The following is a 24838-nucleotide window of genomic DNA, read 5'->3' as shown; positions in this document are numbered from 1 at the left end:
GTTCCGTTGGAGGGACATTGGCGACTCCTATGAATATGGGCAATATTGGTGTTAAATTTCACGATTTGCAATATTACATATGAAAATTATTAAAATTGACATTTCTAGTGGACCCGGATGGTTTAGGGTTCCCCGAGGGATGTTCCGTTGGAAAGACATTGGCCGCACCGTATCAATATGGCCAATATTGGTGTCAAACTTCACAATTTTCAAAATCACATGTGAAAATTACGAATACTGACATTTTAAACGGACTGGCCGGAACCCGGATGGTTCCGGGTTCCCCGGAAGATGTTCCGTTGGAGGGACATTGGCGGCACCGTATGAATATGGGCAATATTGGTGTTAAATTTCACGATTTTCAAAATCACATATGAAAATCACGAAAATGGACATTGTGAGTGGACTGGCCACAATCCGAATTGGTCCGAGTTCCCCCGGGGATGTTCCGTTGAGCGGACATTGGCGGCACCGTATGAATATGGGCAATATTGGTGTCAGAATTCACGATTTTCAATATCACATATAAAAATTACGAAAATGAAAATTTTAAACGGACTGGCCACAACCCGAATCGGATGTTCCGTTGAGGGGACATTGGCGGCACCGTATAATATGGGGCAATATTGGTGTCAAACTTCACGATTTTCAAAATCACATGTGAAAATTACGAAAATGGACATTTTCAACGAACTGGCCACAACCCGGATGGTTCTGGGTTCCCCGAGGAATGTTCCGTTGGAAGGTTATTGGCCGCACCGTATGAATATGGGTAATATTGCTGTCAAACTTTACAATTTTCAATATCACATGTGAAAATTACGAAAATGAACTCTTTGAGTGAACTGGCCACAACCCAGGTAGTTCCGAGTTCCCCGGGGGAAGTTATATATAATGGTGTCAAACTTCACGGTTTTCAAAATCACCTATCGAAATTACGAAAATGAACATATAAAGTTTATTCGTTGTTTCGTTGAAGGGACCTTATCGGAACAAATAAATAAATAACAAATATTGAAGTTGAAAAGATCCACAATCCAAAATTTAAATTATTTCAAAAAATAAATTCCTTCAATGTCCCTTCAACGGAACATCGTCAGGGGAATCCGGAACCATCCGGGTTGTGGCCAGTCTGTTTAAAATGTAAATTTACAGAATTTTCATATGTGATATTGAAAATCGTGAAGTTTGACACCAATATTGCCCATATTCATACGGTGCCGCCAATGTCCGCTCAACGGAACATCCCCGGGGGAACCCGGACCAATTCGGATTGTGGCCAGTCCACTCACAATGTCCATTTTCGTGATTTCCATATGTGATTTTGAAAATCGTGAAATTTAACACCAATATTGCCCATATTCATAGGTACCGCCAATATCCTTTCAACGGAACATCCCCCGGGGAACCTGGGCCAATCCGGGTTGTGGCCAGTACAATGAAAATGTCCATCATCAATGTCCAGTTCCATGGAACCATAAAAAGTCAATTAAAAAAAAAAAAATCTTGATTCTTCTTTCACTTCAAGCAGATGTCAAATATTTGTGCGCGCTACTAGCGGGCGACTAAATTTGGTCACCCGCTGTTCACCCAGGGTCGAGCTGCTATTTTATGAGCGCGTTTATGAGCGACCGGTGTGGGGAAGAGTGATGGTGGAGCGCTTCCAAATCCTTACTGCGCGCGCCCGGTGGAGATGGTCTAAGTGACTCAATTTTACTCTAAGTTACTTAGATTTCCTTTTCCTGCTGGAATTTTGTTTAGCTTGGTTACGGAATTTTCGAATGGTTGGTTTGACAGTTGGCTATGTTTACAAACAATTATCCAGTCTAGACGTTCTAGCAGGATTCTTTTCTGAGGAAGGACATTGTTACGAATGAAATTCTAGGGAATTGTAAATAACCGAATCAATGAATTTAAAAATGAAAATAAAATTTATTTATATGTTCAGAAATTAAAAAATCGAAAATTTTCACTATGACTAGCAACACTGCTATTTCAACCTGCAAAAAAATGTCCAAACTTCTGCTATCTTTATGTAAAATCAGTTGACAAATTGCTACCAAATTGGTGACCCAACCCAAACCAAAATTTTCGTTGTGATAAACAACTCCAGAACCCCCCAACCCGAACAAGTGACCGATGAAAAATTACCCATTTCCAGAGGGGGACAGGTTACTATTTTTGGCATCGCACTAATCTGTTTGGGCAAGTTACAATGTGTAAGTCGTGCTGCCGTCATCACCATTGAATTTAAGAGAACTCATTGCGACGACGACGACGACGCCGCCGCGGTCAGTCGTCCACCCTCTCTCTTTCCCGTAACCCAACCCAACGGCTTAATAACCGAAATGCCCATTTTTGACCATCATCCGCACTGTGTGTCGTCGTCTGTCACTCCCTTCGGGTCGACACTAATGGTACGTTCGTTTGAAGACCCGGTGCGGCACTGAGTGCCGCACTCGTCGGTGTCAGTTTTGGTTCAATCGAACGTCATTTGTCAGTGCGCTTGGAACTCGCATGAAACTGAAAAAATATCGAGTGCGGCACTAGAGTTTCAGTTCCAAGATGGCGGCGAAACTCGTGCGGAACTAGCGCGAGTTTCTTCAAACAAACACTTTGACAGCTCTGAGTGCGGCACTCAGTGTGGCACTAGCCATCAAACGAACGTACCATAAATAAATAAAGGTTTGCGGCTGACCGAGGAAGAGGAGGAGGGGTTGTACCCATTGACCATAAGTCGCGTTGAGGTCTGATATTTGTTTATGAATGTTTCAATAAATCTTCTCCTTAAAAACTTGTGCGCGAGTTCTCTTTGCTGCTAGCTGCCACGGGATGAATAATGTATGAATCTTTTAAAGAGAAAAAAAAAGAGGTACGCATCGGTGGCCTCCACCGCCGACAGATGTCGCCGTTTCAAATATGGTCATCCGCGCGAATGACATCTCGGCAATTGCATAATACACGGCGCGCGCGCGCAAATTGTAGTTGATCCTGTCCGGAGGGCTTGCGAACTGTCACCAAAGATAGATCTCGCCGGTCTAGACGGCGGCGTCATTCGGATTATCGCACCTTCAACGTGCGCAGCTGTCAACGTGCATTACCGATCTAGTGGGCTCCGACGACGCACACGGGATGAATCACCCCAGAGTGGCTCGGCCCACTAGATGGCGCTATTCAAATGCCAAACGTCGTCGTCGGCGCATGATGGAAGAGTGTCACATCTTTATCTGTCCCCTCTTGAGACAAGTTGTCAAAGCCAACTGCTTCTAATCCAACGCACGATTCGACACGACAAATTGATGATCATGATCGCGGATGACTCACCTTCTACCAAAAGAGAGAGAAAAAGAGTTAATTTTACCTTTTAAGGGACCCCCAACCAATCAAATCAAACGAGCTTTTCTTTCTTTTTATCGGTGGGAGCGCTATTAAAGTGAGTTGAGCGCGCGAGTTCAGGAACAGGTTCCCGAATTAAGATCATTTTTCACGGCTCCCACTCGGGGTCTCGGGGAGAAAAATGTCCCCTCATTTGGGTGAGGTGCTACCTGCGGAGATTAATCCAAATGCATCGCGTCGTTTTGGGTGGTTTCGGCGGGATTGAATGATGAACGGGTATAAATGGCGCTTTTGGAAGGGGTTATTTATTGGCTTGACTAATTTGAAGCGTGAAATGTGAAATTTGATTGGAGCAGGTTCAAAAGAGGGTAAAATTTTGATCAATTTTCTTCTTTCTTCATTTCTTTACTCTTTACTGTTTAGTTTTGACTCTTGACTCTTGACTCTTGACTCTTGACTCTTGACTCTTGACTCTTGACTCTTGACTCTTGACTCTTGACTCTTGACTCTTGACTCTTGACCCTTGACCCTTGACCCTTGACTCTTGACTTTTGACTCTTGACTCTTGACTCTTGACTCTTGACTCTTGACTCTTGACTCTTGACTCTTGACTCTTGACTCTTGACTCTAGACTCTAGACTCTTGACTCTTGACTCTTGACTCTTGACTCTTGACTCTTGACTCTTGACTCTTGACTCTTGACTCTTGACTCTTGACTCTTGACTCTTGACTCTTGACTCTTGACTCTTGACTCTTGACTCTTGACTCTTGACTCTTGACTCTTGACTCTTGACTCTTGACTCTTGACTCTTGACTCTTGACTCTTGACTCTTGACTTTTGACTCTTGACTCTTGACTCTCGGCTCTCTTGACTCTTGACTCTTGACTCTTGACTCTTGACTCTTGACTTTTGACTCTTGACTCTTGACTCTTGACTCTTGACTCTTGACTCTTGACTCTTGACTCTTGACTCTTGACTCTTGACTCTTGACTCTTGACTCTTGACTCTTGACTCTTGACTGTTGACCCTGTGACTCTTGACTCTTGACTCTTGACTCTTGACTCTTGACTCTTGACTCTTGACTCTTGACTCTTGACTCTTGACTCTTGACTCTTGACTCTTGACTCTTGACTCTTGACTGTTGACCCTGTGACTCTTGACTCTTGACTCTTGACTCTTGACTCTTGACTCTTGACTCTTGACTCTTGACTCTTGACTCTTGACTCTTGACTCTTGACTCTTGACTCTTGACTCTTGACTCTTGACTCTTGACTCTTGACTCTTGACTCTTGACTCTTGACTCTTGACTCTTGACTCTTGACTCTTGACTGTTGACCCTGTGACTCTTGACTCTTGACTCTTGACTCTTGACTCTTGACTCTTGACTCTTGACTCTTGACTCTTGACTCTTGACTCTTGACTCTTGACTCTTGACCCTTGACTCTCGACTCTTTACTCTAAGTCACCAAAAACAAACCAAAACAACTTCTTTCCTGCAATCAAAGTAAATCCATTTGTTTTCACCCCATGACTCACACCGATTGGAATGTCGTTGGAAAATATTTCAAGGCATCTTTAGTAATGAGCGTAAAAAGCGCGTTCCAGGAACGTAACGGAGCATCCAAATTGATATTAATTACAAATAAAATCCAAAAAGGGGATCGATTTGGTCGATGTTTTTTTCTGTTTTGACCGCATCTTCCAAATACTTTCCAAGCTTGGCTTATCCGAGCAATTAATCTTTCCACCTGGTCGCTCCACGTAGGGCTTGTTGAACTTGATTTTTTGAAAAATTTCGGGTAAGAGAAAATTAACCTTCAACGTATGTGCATTTCTTCTCTGTTTATTTTTTTATTTTTTGTGTCTTTTAAAGAAAATAAGCTTTAAAAAACAAAAAAAATCTTGATGAAATGTTGCATTAAAATTCACCAAAGTATGTGAATTTCAGCGAATCATGAATAAAATTCACGAATTCATGATTTTAGTTCACGATTCGCAAAAACGTTACAATCATTCACGAATCGTGAATACTTTTTTTCTTGTATCATTTGACATGTCGTCAAGGGTTAACTCACGCGTTTGTATTACTCATTTGAACACACAAACTAGCGAGTCCGGTTTTGGTTTCGGTTGCACTAGCCGTAACGAATGGTCCATAATTTTCTTGATTCGACAAATAATTTCCTTGCGCACTGTCGCGGAATGACCAATTTCACTCCTCTACGCGGGGGTCGCTACCGACTTTATGGAGCAGAAAGGAAAAAAACAAACAGGTGGATTGATTGACCGTGAATTGTTATTTTTTGAATATATTTGAAACCTCAAAAGGGGTCTTTAAATTTGAGCGTGCACGATTCGAAAAGTAAACAAACAGCTGTCACTTTTGAATAACTCCCGGTGGCAAAGGGCAGTTTTCAATTTGTCCAACATCGAGCTAATTTTTGGTTATGTCAACCTTGTTTGCACAAATTGAGTCAGATTTCTGGTTTTGAATTTCAATGAGTTACCAAAGAGACTTGTTTAAACAAGTTTTCACATAAATATTTTTATTCGCCACTAGCCACTCATCACGCGATGAAGACATGCTTTTAAATTGCTGTCTTCATAAACAAAAGATAGTGGGGCCCAAAATAGGATGTTTCCACAAAAAAAAAAAACAAAAAAACAGCAAATTGGCAAACTTTAAAACCCACACTGAACTGTGGTCAGCTCTGTAATGGGAACTTCCTCTCCCACACGAGCGCTCGCTCTACACAGACAAATGGACGACTACGCTGAAGTTACAACTAGCTGATTGATTGAGCTGGAAAACGGTGATTTCAAATACAAATTAGTTAGAATTTGTTGTGTTGTGTTGACATTTCTCTTAAGTTTGTGTTTAATGCTTGTCAGAGCCGTTAAACTGATAGTTGTGGTTGATAGTTTTGAAACGTTTCATCGGTTAGTTTTCTCTACGTTGCCAAATTTGTATTGTTGAACTTACAATTTAAGATTTCTTATGTCATGTCGGAAAAAGTTTGGCGGAGCTTGAAACTTCTTCGCCAAATGTCAGCGTGACATGTGTCATTACATTTTGCGATGATTTTTTTTTCCAGTAAAATCATCAAATTTGTTGATGAAATGTTTCATCAGACGTCTTTGGCAACTCGATCAAATCTAGCAAAACATTGTTGGTAAATGGGCCAGTGTCGAAGTGTAAACAAAGAGTCTAGCCTGCTTGTTCCTAATGTAAACATCAACTGACGTTTACACTTCGACATTGGCCCATTTACAATATTTTGCTTGACATGTTTGACGCGATTTGACTTTGACTATGAATGGCGACCCGATATTTCGAGCCAAACATTTCATTAGGGCACAAAAGCAAAAACCGCGATTCGAGAAAATCGCTTGCAAAAAATGGACAACTTGTTTCAACTCCTATTTAAAAAATAAGCATGACTGATGGTATTTTTACTGATGATTCGATAAAACACACCATTATCCTCAACTCTGCTTTACTGCTTCTTAATTTATGTTGATTTTCGCAATAAAACTCATAATTTTAAAAAATCTCGTTATTAGGCCCTTTTAGCTTTCCAACTGCTGTTCATAATGGGCCCTTTCTAAATGCAATTTCGAAGAGAACTAAAAGGGCACTAAAGCGCTGTCACCGGATTGTTGTTTTGAATGATGTTTATGGGCCCTTTTGTTTAGTTAGAAATAATGAGGAATTCAGTGGAAATTTTGATAATTGGTGAAGTTTTATGATCGAATGGAGCAGATAAGGTATGTGAAACATTAAAATTCTTCAAAAGTGTACTGAACAGCAGCCGCGGGCCGTATTCAATATTGTATTTCGACGAAGTTTTTTTTCTGCAGAAACCCTTGGTGAAACGTTAACCAAACTTTGTTTTGAAGTGAATTAGTGTTAAGAATGTATGAAAAGTTCACTTTATAACATAGAAAGTTCCTTAACCACGAAAAACTAACGAAAAAGAAAAGGGCACAACTGAACTTTTTTTCTGGTTTGGAGTGAACATTGTTATGTGCCCTTTTGTTTTTTTGATTTTTTCAATAGGAAATTGTTTGCTATCAATCTGATTCTTGGAGGGCATGTAGGGAGTGTACTATGGAGTGGAATAGTGGAATAATCCCGAATGTTTACTTTTTGGTTTTGTGCCCTAATGAAATGTTTGGCTCGATTTGAATCGCATCGTTAAATTGACAATTTTTAAGAATTTTTCGAAACATTTCACGCTTTAGCTGTCAAAAATAACGGATGAAATATTTCAGCAAGAAGCTTCGATGCAGCATCGCGTCTGTTTGTCTTTTTTAACGTCTCTCTCGCTCACTGGATCATAATCCATTTCCAATCGACACTGGCGCATGTTGTTTTTTTTGCCGTTTCACGTTATTGGCTGCGTTTGGTCGAAGCTTAATTAGTGCTTCCGCGGGCTGGCAGCGGCGGTAATGACAGCCCGGGATGGTCCCCTCGGGCGATTCTATATTTGCAATCTTGCCGCCACTTAGTACTTATTTGGGGCCGGACGAGTGACCATATGGTCACAGTTTCGTCGGAATTGTGTTGGTTATGAATTTTAAATGTTAAAAAAAAACTTGAAAAAGTTGTTTTCGTTCAAAGTTTTTCCCTGTAAAACTTTCTTTTAAGTGTTAGAAAATTCTTTAACACGTTTCCTGCATTGTTTCACGGGGGCTAAATTATTGCATACGAGAAAACAGTCGGTTCTCGCCTTTTAATTATTCCACCAGTTGTCATATTTTGCTGACGAATGTAATTGCTGATCGATTCTGGACCGTTCCACAATTGAAATGTCTATTAGAATTTGTTAGAGATAAATATCGTTAGGGGTCTCATTTACAAACCTTAAATCATGTTATTTGATTTTTATTAAACAGGATAACCGATTTCACCGACTTGGCAAAATTAACCGATGAAATGTTTCAAAACATCCACCAAAATTATCAGTTTAGCAATACGCCCAAACTGTCAAAATGACAGCCCACCTCCAGCAAGCCGAGGGGCGTGCCAAAGCAATTACTTCTTCAAAAGTTTAATCGGCAGATTTGTGCAAACGCTGCAACTGTCACTTTTCGCCGCCGAGATTTATTAGAGCACGTCCCCCACATACCCCTCCCCCTTCGCCTGTCAAGGTGTCTGGCTAGTTTATTGTCAAGTACACGCGGGGCTCAAAAACGGGGCCTATTAATTGCAACTTTGCTGCAGCAGACCGTTCGTGTGGTTGCATCTTGCAACTTTTCCAACTCGTTTGCGCCGGAAGTGCTCTGTGACATATGGCGACAATGTTGATGATGCAATTGTCTGTCCGCTGGTGCAGCAGGCGGCGGCGGCACTTTTAGCAAAAAAAAAAAACCGGTTGCTTTTTATTGTTGTGTGCTGCTACTGCGGCAATTTGATCTAATTTGCAAGTGGATTAGCAGGCCCTGCCGGATCGCCATATACGTGCATCAGCTGTCATTAGATGACCTCCCCCTTTGTTTACGTTCGGCTGACAGGTGACTTTATTGAAAAATATAAATTTCAAAACAAAACAACAAAATTAATGTCAAGATGCACCACATCACCATTCCAATTAATAAATCATCAAATGACTAGTTTGCACTTCCGCCGGGGTGTGTCGCCACCTACGCACCGTGCAACGATTAGCTGTCAGTTCTACGGGGGATGAGGGGACAAGGGAGGGTACTAATCTCGGCACATGTTAATCTGTGATGCTAATTAAACGGACTGACTGACACCAACCGCTAGTTTATTGCCGCCGAAGGGGGACTTATTATCTGAGGGGCCTAACCTGTTGAGCACACGTGTAAATATGCCAGTAATGTGTTGACGAGCGCGCATGTTTACATTTTTGCAAGGGGTTAATCAACTGTTGGAGTTGACTTTTAACGCTTTCGATTTGTTTTGACTAAATAAGAAAGGTGTTAATTCGCGCAAATATCATGTAAGAAGGTTGATGTTGTCTGTTTTCATTGTTTATTTTTTATTTGAAGCTTCAAAAAAAATAAAAAGATGGTATGCAATGTGGTACCCTATTCAAGTTGATTATTTTTGACACTGGACAAGTTATTATTCTTGCCATTAATCTGTCAAAAAATAAAAGCTTATCACGCAACAAAATCAACATGCTACACATAAAAGAAGCCGCAACATCATTTATTACTTCCATCACACATAAATAGACACTGTAAAAAGACACAAAACCGAAGCGCCATCTTGCGCAAATATTCCTTCTTTGAAGTTTTGCGCGCGATCCTTCACGCCGGTTCAGTAGGTTTGATCGTCCCTGATTGGGACCGATGACCACGATGCATGCAACGTATCCTTGACTCGTGCTGACCATATCGTAATTTCTGCATCACGTCAGCATAATGGATAAGAAACAGATCAGAAGCAGAAGCTAGTTTCCAAATCGGGTCACACAGAGGGAGAACCCGCGCGCCGAAGGAGATCCGGACTGGCAAGTGGAACGGTCAATCCCAAGTGACGAGCATGGTAGAGGTCTTTTTAACCATATTGGGAAAAATCTTCGAAACCATAATTTATGCAGGTTGCTCCAGGCGGTTGCTAATTCTTTCTGGGTGACAGAGGCATTGAGATTATTGTTTTTATTATAATTATTGCATAAATTGGACCTAATTACATTCATTACATTTGACATGAAATTTGCTTAAGATGAGTAATTTTATACTATGTATTACGATCATTTGAAACATTTCATTGAGTGACGATTGTTTATTCCATATAAATAATTCCTCAAACTTTGGATGAAATATTTCACCCGAAAATTTTGACAGTACATAACGGTTGGACATCGATCACATATGAAAATGTTGACTGATGAAACATTTCATCCAATAGCCAAAGAATGAAAAATAAGTAACGAAATGTTTCAATTGTCAGGCACGAGATATCATAGAATCTCCTTGTAACTTAATGTATCGAAATTATTTTCCAGTAATTCAAATATTATGCCAATAAATTCTGTCCTGTAGAGGTCAATGGCGTCCCTAAACAGGTTTTGAACGCAAAACAACAAAACAATCAGCTTGAAGTTTTGCGCCATGATCCAGCATTATCATCGGGCTGGAATCAATTTTGACAACGGGCCACGTGCCTCCGCTCCGCGGACAAGTGTGCGGACAATAATGTCCAAAAATGTAATGTGCACAACACGTCGCCGTGAATGACGTCACACTTACGGGCAAAGATTTATGGCACACGCAAAGGATTGACGAGGTCGGCGCCGAGGAAGTGCACGATTTTTAGTGAAATCTAAAAGTGATTTGTTCATGTAGTTTTCATTTCTTCAGCTTTTATTGAGTTCTGACTCAGTTTTTGGATGGTGTGTGAAATATTTCTTCCATGACAATCCATCGCAGTCGTATGATTAAACCTGAGGGCTTTTGTAGATTTGATTTGGTTAACCGCGGTGGATTTTCTTGAAATAATTCGAACTGTCAAAAATCCACCAAAGCATCTACCACATTGATCGCACAAAAATCTGTGGTAGAAAAGTATCCACCCGTAGATGCTTTGGTGGATTTTTGACAGTTCAAATTATTTCAAGAAAATCCACCGCGGTTAACCAAATCAAATTAACAAAAGTACTTGGGTGATGAATAGAGAGAATGCGTAACGTGATTTTCGAATGATCCCACTTTGTTTACATCTACAAAGTAGGAGGCTGTTCAAGCACAAGCATGACTTTTTTCTTACTGGAAAATGAGCTGTTTTATAATCAGTAGTATTTGTTTTATTTTTGTCTAGTTTTTGACATTTTTTTTGCTAGAAAATTGTCGCGTTTCGATCGTTAGAAGATATTATTCTTTTTTGCGGGTGACGAAGAACTGCGGCGAAAGTTTCATTCTGTGATGTCGCAAATAAATTCCCTGGCTGATATTGGAATCCTGGAGCACTTCCTGGTCCAGCGAAAAAACATCGTTAATTCTAGCGAAGCTGAGCCAACAAACAGAGAATATTTTCAACAATAAAGCTGGAGCAACATTTGAAAGGGGCGGTACGACATTGCTCTTACGGCCTTTGGTTCCATTTAAACGCGTGTAATGAAAGGCCGTAAGAACAATGTCGTACCGCCCAGTTCAACAACACGGCTCAAATGTTTCGCGATTCGATTAAGTTGTGACAGATGTCGAATCGATATGGGAGCGTTCTTTTATTACGTAACGTAGTTGGGGAGAGGGGGGTGGGTTGAAGGCCGTCTTACGCTCCATACAAAAAAAAAATGCATGGAAATTTTGTTAGGGGGCGGGGGAGATGATCCGAAAATCCAAATTGTTGCGTTACGTTATAAATGGACGCTCCGTTTGAGCTGTCAAAATTGACAATAATTGACAACAATGTTTTCATACAACGATAAATTCAGAAAAATTGTTAAAAACTATGTGACACGAATCAACTGAGCTGTTGAATTTGATCAATGAAACGTTCCATAGAAAACTGTCAAATGGACGTTAAAAGAGTTGTATTGTTCAACTTACAATTTTGATGGATTATGTAGAAACGTTTCGTCGGTAAGATTTCTTATGTCATGTCAGTAAAAAGTTTGGCTAGGTTCGACAATTGTTTGCCAAATGTCTGCCTGACATGTGTCATTAAATTTGTGCGATGAAATGTGTTCAAAAAATTCACCAAAATTGTAAGTTCAACAATACAACTCAGTTTTAATTGAATCCCAGGGGTGAGACACTTCAAATATTTAAAATTGAAACATTTCTCCATAAAATCGCATTTCTTTTCCGCGCTTAGCAAAAAAAAAGTCACGAATGATTCGCATTTTTTTACGGCTTAACAATTTCGCACGACCCAACCGCAACAACAACAACAGCGCCACCACGAAACTGGGAGGAGAAGGACCGAACCACCGACGAAAACAAACACACACGTATGTGGCGTTTCATTTGGGGAGGTCCGAACGGTGGGGAGGGAGGAAGTAGTAATGGGTCAAGCCACCACAAGGAACTGCAGCCATCTGTTCCGAAACTGTCCCATTTCACCGAAATGGTCAAGGTTTCGGCGAGTCACCGCAAAGGACTTCGACTCGAGAAAGTTGGAAAGTGTGGGTTGGGAAGGTGACCGAGGTCCTAACACCCGGTTGGGTTTCAGGTTCAAGGTTGGTCATTGACAAGGTCTGCCGATCCTGGTGTCGACTTGACGGCGTTTATTGTATGGTAATTATTCAAGACGGAGTTCTTGGCGCGGATTCGCCGAGAATCATGATGTCACGATCGCGGCTGTGTTCTGCGGCTGCGATTCTGAGTCATTACGGCAAATTAGTACAACCGATCGCGATTTCGAATCTAGGTCATCAGACAGATCAGAACGAGTTGGTCATCGGTCTGGAAATCTGTTGCCCAAATTGATTTACATATTTGATCATGGAGTTTCCAAGCAGTCGACACTGCAAGATCTCAAGTCTTCAAATTCTTCAAGACTTGAATTTTACAAGAATTAATCAATAATTCAAGTCAACAACTTGTCTTTTAGACTTTTAGTGTTGAAGGTCTAAGTCCCTAAGCCTGACACAATTCATCACGTTAGATGATATTTTTCAGATTCTGAAAGTTGTTAATCCAAACCAAAAAATTACCAAAAACCACAAACAGCATGTGTTTGGTCTCCCTTTGCGTTTCAAATTCCAGAAAGTGTTCCAAAGTCACGGGTACCCGAAAAACTGGCTTGGCCGAGGCCAAGGAAGCGGCCAGCAACCTCAGATCTACAGCAACAAAAAAAACAATGTCCTCTGACTGGGCTTTTCATTGGTTTTTAAGAAGCGCCAGAGTTGGTAAAAACATGTTTCTGCCACCGTCATCGTCGTCGTCGTCGCGCAGGTTCTGAGAGTGAAACCGAGAGTATCAAGTGGTCACCGTGCCGCGCGATCGTGGCCCATGATCGAATGCCTTCTACCCGGCCACGACTTGCCTCTAGTAGAGTAGTTATTGGTTATTATTATTCAGGCAAACTGCTTCCCTTTTAAGGAATTGACACCGTAGATGGCTAAATGGGACCGCTCAATGGTGAGCCACCTCGATCGCGGGCTCTCTGCCTCTGCCGCAGGTATAACCCATAACTCGATCTACGCCGTCGGGCTTGTCGTGAGAAGAGAAGCTTGGAGGACCATGGGCGAGAGAGGAGAGACGCGAATAGTACGCACAAATGGGATCTGGGCGACCCTTGGTTCGAGAAGTGTGATTTATACAGAAGTTCTGGTTGTCAGGATCTGACGCTACCAAAATCTGACACTATCAAGCTCTGACGTAACTAAAATCAAACGTAATCAAAATCTGACGATACTAAGATTGATCTCTACCAATAAGCTACCAAGGATCACGCTACCAAAATTTGCACCTTCCAAGATCTGACGATATCAAATCTGAAACGTCTGTATTGATACAGAAATTTGGTGCTACCAATATCAAACGCTTTAAATCTTAGAGGCTACCAAGATCTTACGTAACCAAAGTCTAATGCTACCAAGATCTGAAGAGACCAAGATTATTAATACCCGGTAGCTAAAGTTATCTACTCAGCATACTAAGATCTGATGATACCAATTTCTGGTACTACCAAAATATGTATAAAAAAACAACATAAGCTGTTACCAAGATTTGACGCTACCAAGATCTAAAGCTACCAATATGACACTACAAAGATGTGTCGATACCTAGATCTAACGTTACAAAGAGCTGACGCTACCAAGGATGACCCTACTAAAACTATATGAAACCAATATCTGACGATAACAAAATCGTTCGCTACCAAGGTCAGAGGATAGCAATAGAAACGTTACCAAAATCTGAAGACTTCAAGCTAAGATTTAATGCGATAAAAATCTGACGGGGACCGGATTGGACCCTACCAATATCTGAAACTATCAATGTCAGACGTTACCAACATCTTTCGCTATCAAAGTTTAACGCTACCAAGAAACTCGGGAAAAAGTCGGGAATTCGCCAAAATCCGCTAAAAATCGGGAAAAGTCGGGGATTTGTGATATTTTGTCAGAAAGTCGGGAAAATTAAAGATTTTTAAGACATTGAAAATACCGTAAAACGGGGTGACTTTGATAGCCGGGGTGACTTTGATAGGTGTGAGATTTTTCCGTAAAATGAACGGAATGGTATTGAATCATACTGACCAAGGTAGAAAAGTATTCAAAGTACGTCTAGAAGCAGTTAAAAAAAATGAAAACTTTAAATAGTTAGTTAAATATAATTAGGAAAATGTTGAAGAATAGCATCTTTTTAACATTCTCAAAGTTTCATGATTTACTCAATGAATATGACTTCGAATCGGAAAATGGAATGTATTTTCAGATTCTCTGGACAATTTTCCACTAGAAGAAGGTAAAATTAGTTTATAAATAATTAATAATATGTGTTTTTGAAACATTCTTCAAAAAAATCTCTAAATTTATTGGCATTTTCAGTAGTACAAATTTCATATAAAATGTGAAAACTTTTGATTTATGCTTCGAATTCAGTTACAAATGAAATATAAATCGATAATAATATAAACAAACCTATTTTCAACGAATTTAAACCACAATTTTTTCTTTTAAACAAATTTAATTTGATATTTTTTTCCTAAAAAATATATCAGCAACTTTAGTGATTGTATATTTGACGTAAACATAAAAATTCAACACATTAAATTTGATTTTAACAAGAAAAACTATGACTATGAAAGTCACCCCGGAATTCAAACTAAGAATTTTAAAGATAACACTATTGAAAAAAACTTTTTTTCAAAAATAGTGCATGGACACTGTGTGACCTATCCCAGTACATGTTTAAAAAAAACAAATTGTAATTCTATCAATGTCACCCCGGTTTACGGTACTTATAAACTCTGGATGTATTTGACACAGAATTTTAAAATATTATTTTTATTAATCAAAAGTTTTTTTTTTAGTTTATCAAACATTACCTCTTGTTCTTACTCTAACTTAAAACAACAACAAAGTTAATGGAAAATTAATATAAAAATTGAGCCTAATTTTAACGATTATGGCTAGCGCAAACGTATGATTCTGTTTCATTTTATCACATTAATTGAAAATTTGATAAAAGATTCCAACTTGAGTTTAGCAATGTTTTTTTTGTGGTAAGTATGATTAATTGATGAACAAAATTCATTGAGTCATTTCAAATATTTTTTTCCAAATGATTCCCTTGAATTTTTTATGAGTATGGGCAAATTACTTTAGATAAAGCTTGATTTTCACTTATCGAAAAACTTAAATATCGAAAAAAAATCCATTCGATTTTCGGAACGAACATTTTGAGAACATGAACAAATATTGAATTTGTTAAAAAAAATCCAACAAATTTTGGTTAAGTTATTGCAAATATGTTAAAAGATATTTTTCTCAACATTTCACATAAAATAAGTGGTAAAACCTAGGATAAAACATAAAATCTTATCAAACTGTTTTTTTTCATTGAAAAAAATTTAAAGCAGTTAAATACTGACAACTAGATAAATCAACAACAATTCAAAAATGCAATAACAAAATTTACAAAATTGAAAAGGAAACTTAGTAAAAACATTTTTTTTACGAATTCCCAGATATTTTTAAAAATTTTTGAAAAAATATTAACAGCAATCATATTTGAAATTTAAGAATAAAATTTTAAATTTAGTGTTGCCAATTTTAAAAATAAACAATAAAATCACAAATATTATTAAGCTTTCGTTTATTTTTCAAAGACTAATTGTTTATGTTTCTAATCAGAATCAAAATAATGAGTGCTTTTTAAAGGTTTTTTTTAGAATTTGTTGTTAAATTTCTGTTTTTACGAAAATTGTCAATAGTTTTATTTTCTTTAAATTCATTTAGATTTTTTTTATGGTTTATGTTGACTTTATATAAAGAGTATTTTAAAAATCATTCTTTAGATAAGAAAAGCTTACTATTTGAGATTCTGGAAAAGTCGGGATAAAGTCGGGAATTTCAAAATGGGATTTGAGTGGTCACCCTGGTCTAAGACGCTACTATAAACATATGTTATCAATATCTGAAGCTGCCAGCTCAAAACGATACCAAGATCTGTCAAGTCCAGGATCTGACGAGACCACTATTTGACACTACCAAGGTTCGATGGCATGAAGATCTAACGCTACCTAAATCTTTTGCTACCAAGGTCAGAGTATACCAATATCTACCGTTACCAAGATCTGAAGACTTTAAATCAAGATCCGATGCAACAAAAAATCTGACGGGAACCGAATTTGACATTACCAATATTCTATCAAGGAAACTATCAAGTTCAGGCGTTACCAATATCTTTCGCTACCAAAGTTTGAAGGCGTTACCAATACCTGAGGCTACCAAACGATACAGATCTGAAGAGCCACTATTTGACGCTACCAAGGTCCGATGGCAATTAGATCTAACGCTACCAAAATCTTTCGCTACCAAATTCTGACGTTATCAAATTCCAAGGATATTCGACAATCTAAAGAAGTTAAGATCCAATGGTGAGCCAAGGGTTACCCGCTCGCTATTCCCAGAAGCAGACCAACTTCTTGGCGCTCCACTATCGGGCCGCCACGTAACAGCGCCAGACATGATGGCAATTTAATTGCGAATCAAACCAAATTCATGGTCCGGGGTAGTTCAATTAGTTACGGACCCCGAGGAGCACCTGAAGAATCAGACGGAGGGGGGTTTTCTGGAAACTTTCGCACTGCTCTGCGGGCTTTGCGCGACTTCAAGGAAAGCGGCTTCTTCCTCTCGCGTAAAGAATTATGGTTCCGGAAGTCCCCATAGTCATGTGTGTAGATTTAGCTGCTCTTGGCCTTACCGACAATGGTCAGGTGTCATTCAGACAGACGACCAAGAGATGCCTGATTATGCGCGCGGCAATCCAAAGTGATCCTCGAGTCAAGAGGACCTTTTTTTTCGCGGGCTCGCGCGCGCATTTTGTTTGAGTTGTTGTCGATCAAATGAAGTTGTTGGTTTATTCCATAAATGATACTGTCCTTAAGAACGGGTGGTCCACTTTTGCTTTGTTGGTTTTTTTTGGGTCTTTCTGCCGTTGCTATTGAAGTGATTGATGGCTGTATTTGGCTTAATCATCGGGATCTTAATTTGGAAGAGCATTTAACATAATTTTAATCTATATTGAATTATAGTTAATGTTCTAAAACAAACATTTACCTTCATTTAAATCACGTAAATCACACCAACCTCCTTCCCGTAATCCGTTTTACAGTACAAATGATCACAATCAAGATTGATTGGAGGCAATCAATCTTGAAGGGAGCATTCGACTTTGGTGGTCGGTCAGTATGCCTCCTTAAAAATCTTCAAACCTTTAAAAAACCCGCTTCGGTCACGTTGCGCTTACTTGCAAGTATTTGGAGTTATTTTGGGCCGCTCGAAAAGTCGTGAATGTAGGACTTTAGGAAAATTTATAACTTCAGCTGCTTAAATTTTTAGTTTCAAAATCAAAATCAAGGTAATTTTTAAAGTAGTGGTTAAAAATAATTGAATTTTTCGATTATTTTATGATTTCATGAATTTCCTGTTGTTTTTTAAATATTTAAAATTTCAACAATTATTTAATTTTCTAAAATTACTTGACCATCAGTTTTTTTGGATTTCTTAAATTTCTTGACTTTTTGAATTTAATGAATTTAAAAAAAAAATGAACTTGCTGAATCTGACACATTTATCAGATTTCTTAAATTTTGTAAATTGCATTGATTTCTTAATAATTTTTGTTATTCTTAAGTTTTGTAAATTTCATGATTAATTTTTGTAATTTTTTGAAATTTTTAACTATTTGAGCTTTTAAAAATCAGAATTTTTGAAAGCTGTTCTTATTTTATATAAATTTTATAAATTTTGAAAATTTCAAGGATTTCTTGATTTTTCTGATTATTTTGAATTTTTTGAGTTTCTTGGATATCTAATTCTTTTGTTTTTTTTAATTTCTTGAAAATATCATATTTTTTTAATTTCTTTACTTTTCATGGTTTTTTTCCTTTTTATATTTTTGAAATTTCTTGAGTTTTTTTTAATTCTTATAATTTCTAAAACTTATAGATTTTTTTTTTCAATTGTTTTTGATTTTTTTCAGTGTTAATTTTGTTGTGTTCATAAATTTTCATTATTTTTTTTACATTTTTTGATTTTATTAAAACTCTTAAATTTTAAGAAATTTTTAAATTACAAAAATTAAATTTGTTGACTTGTTTAAATCTTTAAATTTCTTACATTTCATATTTGATTTATTGAATATCTCAAATTTCTTAAAATGCTTGAAATTCTTGAATTTCTTGAATTTCTTGATTTTCTTGGATTTCTTGATTTTTTTGAATTTCTTGAATTTCTTGATTTTTTTAAATTACTTGATTTTTTAAATTTCCTGAATTTCTATAATTTCCTGAGTTTCTTAAATTTCCTGGATTTCTTAAATTTCTTGATTTTCTTAAATTTCTTAAATTTCTTAAATTTCTTAAATTTCTTGAATTTCTTGAATTTTTTGAATTTCTTGAATTTCTTGATTTTTTTTGGATTTCTTGAATTTCTTGAATTTCTTGAATTTCTTGAATTTCTTGAATTTCTTGAATTTCTTGAATTTTTTGATTTTTTAAGCTACTTAAATTTAATGAAATTCTAAATTTCTTAAATTTCTTGAATTTTATGATTTTCTTGAATTTGTAAAATTTCCTGAATTTCTCGAATTTCTTGAATTATTTGAATTTCTCGAATTTATTGATCTATCATTAATTTTTTTTATTGATAAATTTCTTTGAACATTTTAACTATTTGAGTTTTAAAAAAATCAAAAGTTTTGAAAGCTGTCCTTGATTTATATAAGTTTTATAAATTTTGAAAATTTTCGATTATTTTGAATTTATTGAGTTTTTTAATATCAATTCTTTTGTATTTTTCCTTGAATTTTTTCACTTTTCATGTTTTTTTCTCTTATGTTTTTGAAATTTCATGGGTTTTTTTTACCAACTTTAGGATTTTTTGAAAAAGACTTCTTTAAATCCTCTTATTTTTAAAACTTTTTAAATTTATTTTTTTCAATTGTTTTTGTTTTTTTATTTATTTATTTTGTAAAGTTTATAAATTTTCATTATTTTTTATATTTTTTAATTTTATTAAAACTCCTAAGTTTTAAGAAACTTTTAAATTTCCGAAATTAAATTTGTTGACTTTTTTGAATTTCTAAATTTCCTGAATTTCTTAAATTTCATATTTAATTTATTGAATATCTCAAATTTCTTAAATTTCTTGAATAACTTGAAATTCTTGAATTTATTGAATTACTTGAAATTCTTGAATTTCTCAAATTTCTCAAATTTCTCAAATTTTGCAAATTTCTTTAATTTCTTGCAATTCTTGAATTTCTTGAATTTCTTAAATTTCATATTTAATTTATTGAATATCTCAAATTTCTTAAATTTCTTGAATAACTTGAAATTCTTGAATTTATTGAATTACTTGATATTCTTGAATTTCTCAAATTTCTAAAATTTCTCAAATTTCTCAAATTTCTCAAATTTCTCAAATTTCTTTAATTTTTTGAATTTCTTGAATTTCTTGCAATTCTTTAATTTCTTGTATTTCTTGAATTTCTTGAATTTCTTGAATTTCTTGAATTTCTTCAATTTGTTGAAATTGTTAAATTTTTGAATTTCTTAAATTTCTTGAGTTTCTTAAATTTCTGGAATTTCTTGAATTTATTAAATTTCTAGAATTTCTTAAATTTCTTGATTTTTTTTGAATTTCTAAAACTTCTTGCGTAATTTTTTCAATGTAATAAATTTCTTAAAAATTTTTAATTTCTTTAATATCTGAATGTTTCTAATATTTTTTTGAAATTTAACATTTTTTTTTTGAATTTGTTATATTTTCTGATTTTTTTGAATTATTTTAATTTTTTAATTTTCTTGTGTTTCTTAATTATCTTAAATATTTTCAAAAAAGTACTTTGCAGTTTTTTTTAAATATTTAAATGAAATAAAAATCTTTTTTTAAATTTCTTTAATTTAAATAATTTTATGAATTTATCTATTTTTTTATTGGTTGTGTTCCTAAATTTTTGGAATATTTTTCCTAATTTCTCAAGTTCTGAAAGTTTTGATATTTTTGTTTATTTTTTTAAATCTTTCAATTTCTTTTTTTTTTAAATTTTTATCAAATTTTTAAAATTCTATTTTTTAATTTTCGTAAATAAATACTACAGTTTTTATATTTTTCTTTGAAATTTTTTTAATTTCTAATAAAATAATTTTGTTGTTTTTTAAGTATTTAAATTAAAAAAATCCTTATTTTTTTTAACTTAATTAATTTTATGGATTTCTTTTTTTATTGGTTGTGTTCTTGAATGTCCTAAATTTTTGGATTATTTTTTAATAATTTCTCGAGTTTTCTGTTGAAAGTCTTGTTAATATTTGTGTTTATTTTTTTTTTGAAAATCTTTCAATTCACATATTTTTTAATTTTTATCAATTTTCTAAATTCTTTTTTTTTATCTTTTATAATTTCCTGAATTTTTGTTATTTTTCGAATTTTGTGATTTATTTTTTATGTTTTCGATTTTTTGAATCTCTTTAATTAAGAATTTCTTAATTTTCCTATTTTTTCGAATATTTTGAACTTCTTAAATTTGTAAACTTCCTCATAAATGACTCAAAATTTCTCAAATTTTAGAATTACTTGATTTATTTTTATTCAATTCAAATTTAAGACTTCAAGAATTCAATTCTTAAATTTTTTAAGCTTTTAAAATTTTGCCTGGATTTTTTTTAATATTCCGATTTTTTTGAGTTACAGTGAACTCTTTCGTTGTCGATATTGAAGGGACCGTCGAGAGCGGGAGGTATCACATTATAAGGGACTCAAAAAATGTATTGACAACTGGAGCAATATTGATATCGTGAAGGTTCACAACCAGAGAATCCGATTTGATTTTTGACTTTGTTGAGTTTTTAATGTCGAATTTCTGATTTTTTGGATGAATCAAAATCAATCTTTGCTGGGTTTTAAATTTTGTAAATAATAGGTATTAAAATTTGAATTTTGTCAATAATTTTAAATGCAAGACTGTTTTGTATTTATTAAACTTGAAGAATTAGATGAATTTTTAAGAAATTAATAATTTTATGAGTTTTTTTAACTGCTAGGTGATCATCCCTTGGCATTCCTGCGCCCGTCAATACTGTCAATGAATTCCTGAAAGTGTGTTTTTGTTCGCTTCTCTTCCTTCCAGAAGAATTCCCCAAACCAATAGGGTCCTTAAGTGCCAACATAAAATTACTTTTTAAATACCTAGAAAGCGCTTCTTTCCAAATTTGTCGCCTGACCTTGCTCGACCCTAAACTACGTCACACTGAAAAAAGAAGAAGAAAAACCCCTTTTTTCCCGCCAAAACACCCCATTGCAGCTTAGCCTTCCGACTGGAACCAAGCAAGCCATGCAACAACAACAACAACAACCTGCACGAGCCTTAAAATCTCGCGCTAAGACCAAGTATAGTCACTGTTCATGACAACATTGGCGTCGTCGTCGTCCACCACCCCCTTTGACCACCCCACCTCCCCCATCGGTGGGTGGTTAGGGGGTTTCTGGGGGACTCATGCCATGTGTGTGTGTGTGTGTGTACGTGTGATGTGGTAGTGATCTTCGAGAGCCCAATTTCGGCGTGTGGCCGAGCCTCGGACGGTCAGTGCTCAATTTGCAATCAAACCGACTAGACGCGACCGCGCGATCGCGATGATTAACGCGTGACTTAACCTGACTTAAAGTCCGAGTGTTGATTTTTAGTGGGGGAAAGAATGGAAAACCGATCGATTTCATCAGTGATAAGGTGGTGCTTAAGTCATAAAAAAAGAAGAAAACAAGAAAAGTTTCACAACTTAAGTCCGAAGTGATAACACAACTTTTATGGACTCACGAGATAAACAGGGTGGCTACTTGGAGCCGTGAAATCGGAAATTGAAAATTATAAGATTGGCCAAAGCCAAAAGGAAGCAGATCGTGCAATTAGTTGACGCGTTTAAGGGCGCCGCGCGTAATCATAATTAAGTTCAATGAATATCGCAGCTTGAAAGTGAGTGTGACGCGCGGATTTTGAAGGATTGTTGAAAGTGTGGCTGTGGCTGTGTTGTGGTGGTGATTGTTGTATCGGCGGCTAATTGGTGGTGATAATTTGCTTCAGCGATGTTGTGAACAAAACAGTGCAAGGGAGAGAAGTGAAATTTGAGCTGTTTTTTAAGTGAAGATTTAAACATTGAAATTTCATGTAACTTGTAATCGGTAAGAATAAATAAATGAAAAAAGAACAATATTAAAATTATGAAACGTCAACCCTATTCCTCTTGAGCATGAGCATGAGCATGAGCATGAGAGACCACCCATGGTTGTCCTTCTCCGTTGCTGAACAGGACCGTAATATCCTATCAATACAACCGACCATATGCTTGAACGATCTAATGGTGTTTCCCTTATCAACAGCATGTATGAATGCGCTGAAAAGATAAAACATCAAGATCATTAAAACTAGATCTGGAGCAAATAGGTAACAGTCGTTGGCCACCAACGGCGCCCGCCATGTCAGTTTGTAGATCTCGGGGGATTGGGACGGGAATGTTAGTTAGCACAGGTTGCTACAAAGGGTGGGTTCTATACGATATCCACACCCCCACGTGTGCCGGAAAACTACTTCTACTTGGGATTTTGTTAGTGGGTAAGGGTAATGGCCAGGATTCAACATAGAGGATGATGATGCGACCCAATAATCAATAAATTTTGTTTAATGGTGTAATGTATTATGCATTCTCAAGGCAAACAGTCGGAGTATGCGGATGAGACTATTCCCGGTTATTTGGTGTTGAGTTTAGCATAAATGATTCAATCTTAGACAGCCGGCTGTGGAAAGATAAAACCAACTAAAATGCGAAAACGCGAAACCGCCCGGACCGAAATACACACACAATCGGGGGGACAACAAAGACGGCAACGGCATCGAAAATCCTGCGAGATGACCGCGACGCGCACCGTTCAAATTCTCCAAAGCAACTGTCAACATCGCGAAATCACCCGGGTCGAAATACACACACAATCGGGGGGAAACAAAGACGGAAACGGCAACGAAAATCCGGCGTGTTGCCCGCGACGCGCAACGTTCAAATTCTCCAAAGCAACTGTCAACATCACGGAATCGTCCGGGTCGAAATACACACACAATCGGGGGGAAAACAAAGACGGAAACGGCATCGAAAATCCGGCGTGTTGACCGCGACGCGCAACGTTCAAATTCTCCAAAGCAACTGTCAACATCGCGAAATCGTCCGGGTCGAAATACACACACAATCGGGGGGAAAACAAAGACGGAAACGGCAACGAAAATCCGGCGTGTTGCCCGCGACGCGCAACGTTCAAATTCTCCAAAGCAACTGTCGAAACGTCAACCCTATTCCTCTTTCTCAAATACTTAAAAAATAATTGATTTCTGTTTATCATTAATTTACAAAATTTTAGATTTCAGATAATAAAAAAGCAAAAAAAATCGCAACGCTAATAAAAAAACCTAGATTTTTACAAAGAACTGTATACGTTAAAAATATGGATTTAACAATTTTTATACTAAATAAAAAAAATGACAATTCAAAATTCAAAACAATTTAATTTTCATAAGCTGCGACCTTAGTTTCTAAACAAAATTTAGAATGGATAAGCACACTTGAAGATTTTTGTACTGAGGTTAATATGTATAAAAAATAGTAGTACAAAACTTAAGAAAACTATAAAAAAAGAAATCATACATAATCAAAATAGTAGAAATATAAAATAAAAATATGAAAAATAATAAAACAATTGTGGTTTGGTTGAAAAATATATAAGGCTTATGCTAAATATTCGAAACGATATAAATAAAAAAAATTAAAATAAAATAATAACAAAATATATTTAAGGCCGCTACGATTTTTTTCAAAGTTTATGACACTCGACTATTAATGAGACTTAAATTGCAATTGCAATTTTGGAGTGTTTAAAAAAAATTACAGTAAAATAAAAAAAAAATGGTGTAAAATATTTAAAATTAGTGAAATTTACAAAAGTTACTAAAAATTAAAACAAAATATTAAAATTTTTAAAAAACTTTAAAATAAATAAAAACTTGATAATTAATTAATACTGTACAACACAAAAATTAATAAAAATCGATTTTTATCAACCTTAAAGTATGTAATTAACACTTAAGTGTCCATAATTTTTGAGAGGATTGTCAGGACAAAAACTTGATATAAAATAAGCATTGACCTAAATAAAAAAATAAAAATAAATACAATGTAAGAAAAATTATTAGCCAAAAAAATATATATAAGGCCAATGCAATTTTTATTTCGAGGTTTTAGTGCCTCATAAAATCAGGGGGCAAAAAAAAAAAACTGCTCAAAATTTACATTTTCAGTGGAAACACTTGTACAAT

The 24838-nt window shown here is 36.0% G+C and overlaps 1 protein-coding gene across 5 annotated transcripts in view; it reads left to right on the top strand.

Moving 5' to 3' along the window:
• The first annotated feature begins 22199 nt into the window (after nt 1–22199).
• Nucleotides 22200–24838, top strand: part of LOC120422462 (smoothelin-like protein 1) — a 125488-nt gene continuing 122849 nt past the window's right edge. For 2 of the 5 annotated variants that reach the window (XM_039585908.2, XM_039585907.2), the window contains exon 1: nt 22210–22662. The gene's annotated coding sequence lies outside the window, so the exon portion shown is untranslated. Of the gene's footprint in view, nt 22663–24838 lie in introns of all 5 variants that reach the window. The other 3 variants (XM_039585906.2, XM_039585910.2, XM_039585909.2) reach the window with 3 other exon arrangements.

Source organism: Culex pipiens, chromosome 1 (assembly GCF_016801865.2).
Source record: "Culex pipiens pallens isolate TS chromosome 1, TS_CPP_V2, whole genome shotgun sequence".
In the NCBI taxonomy this organism is placed as follows: Eukaryota; Metazoa; Arthropoda; class Insecta; order Diptera; family Culicidae; genus Culex; species Culex pipiens.
This window is presented reverse-complemented; position numbering and strand designations above follow the sequence as displayed.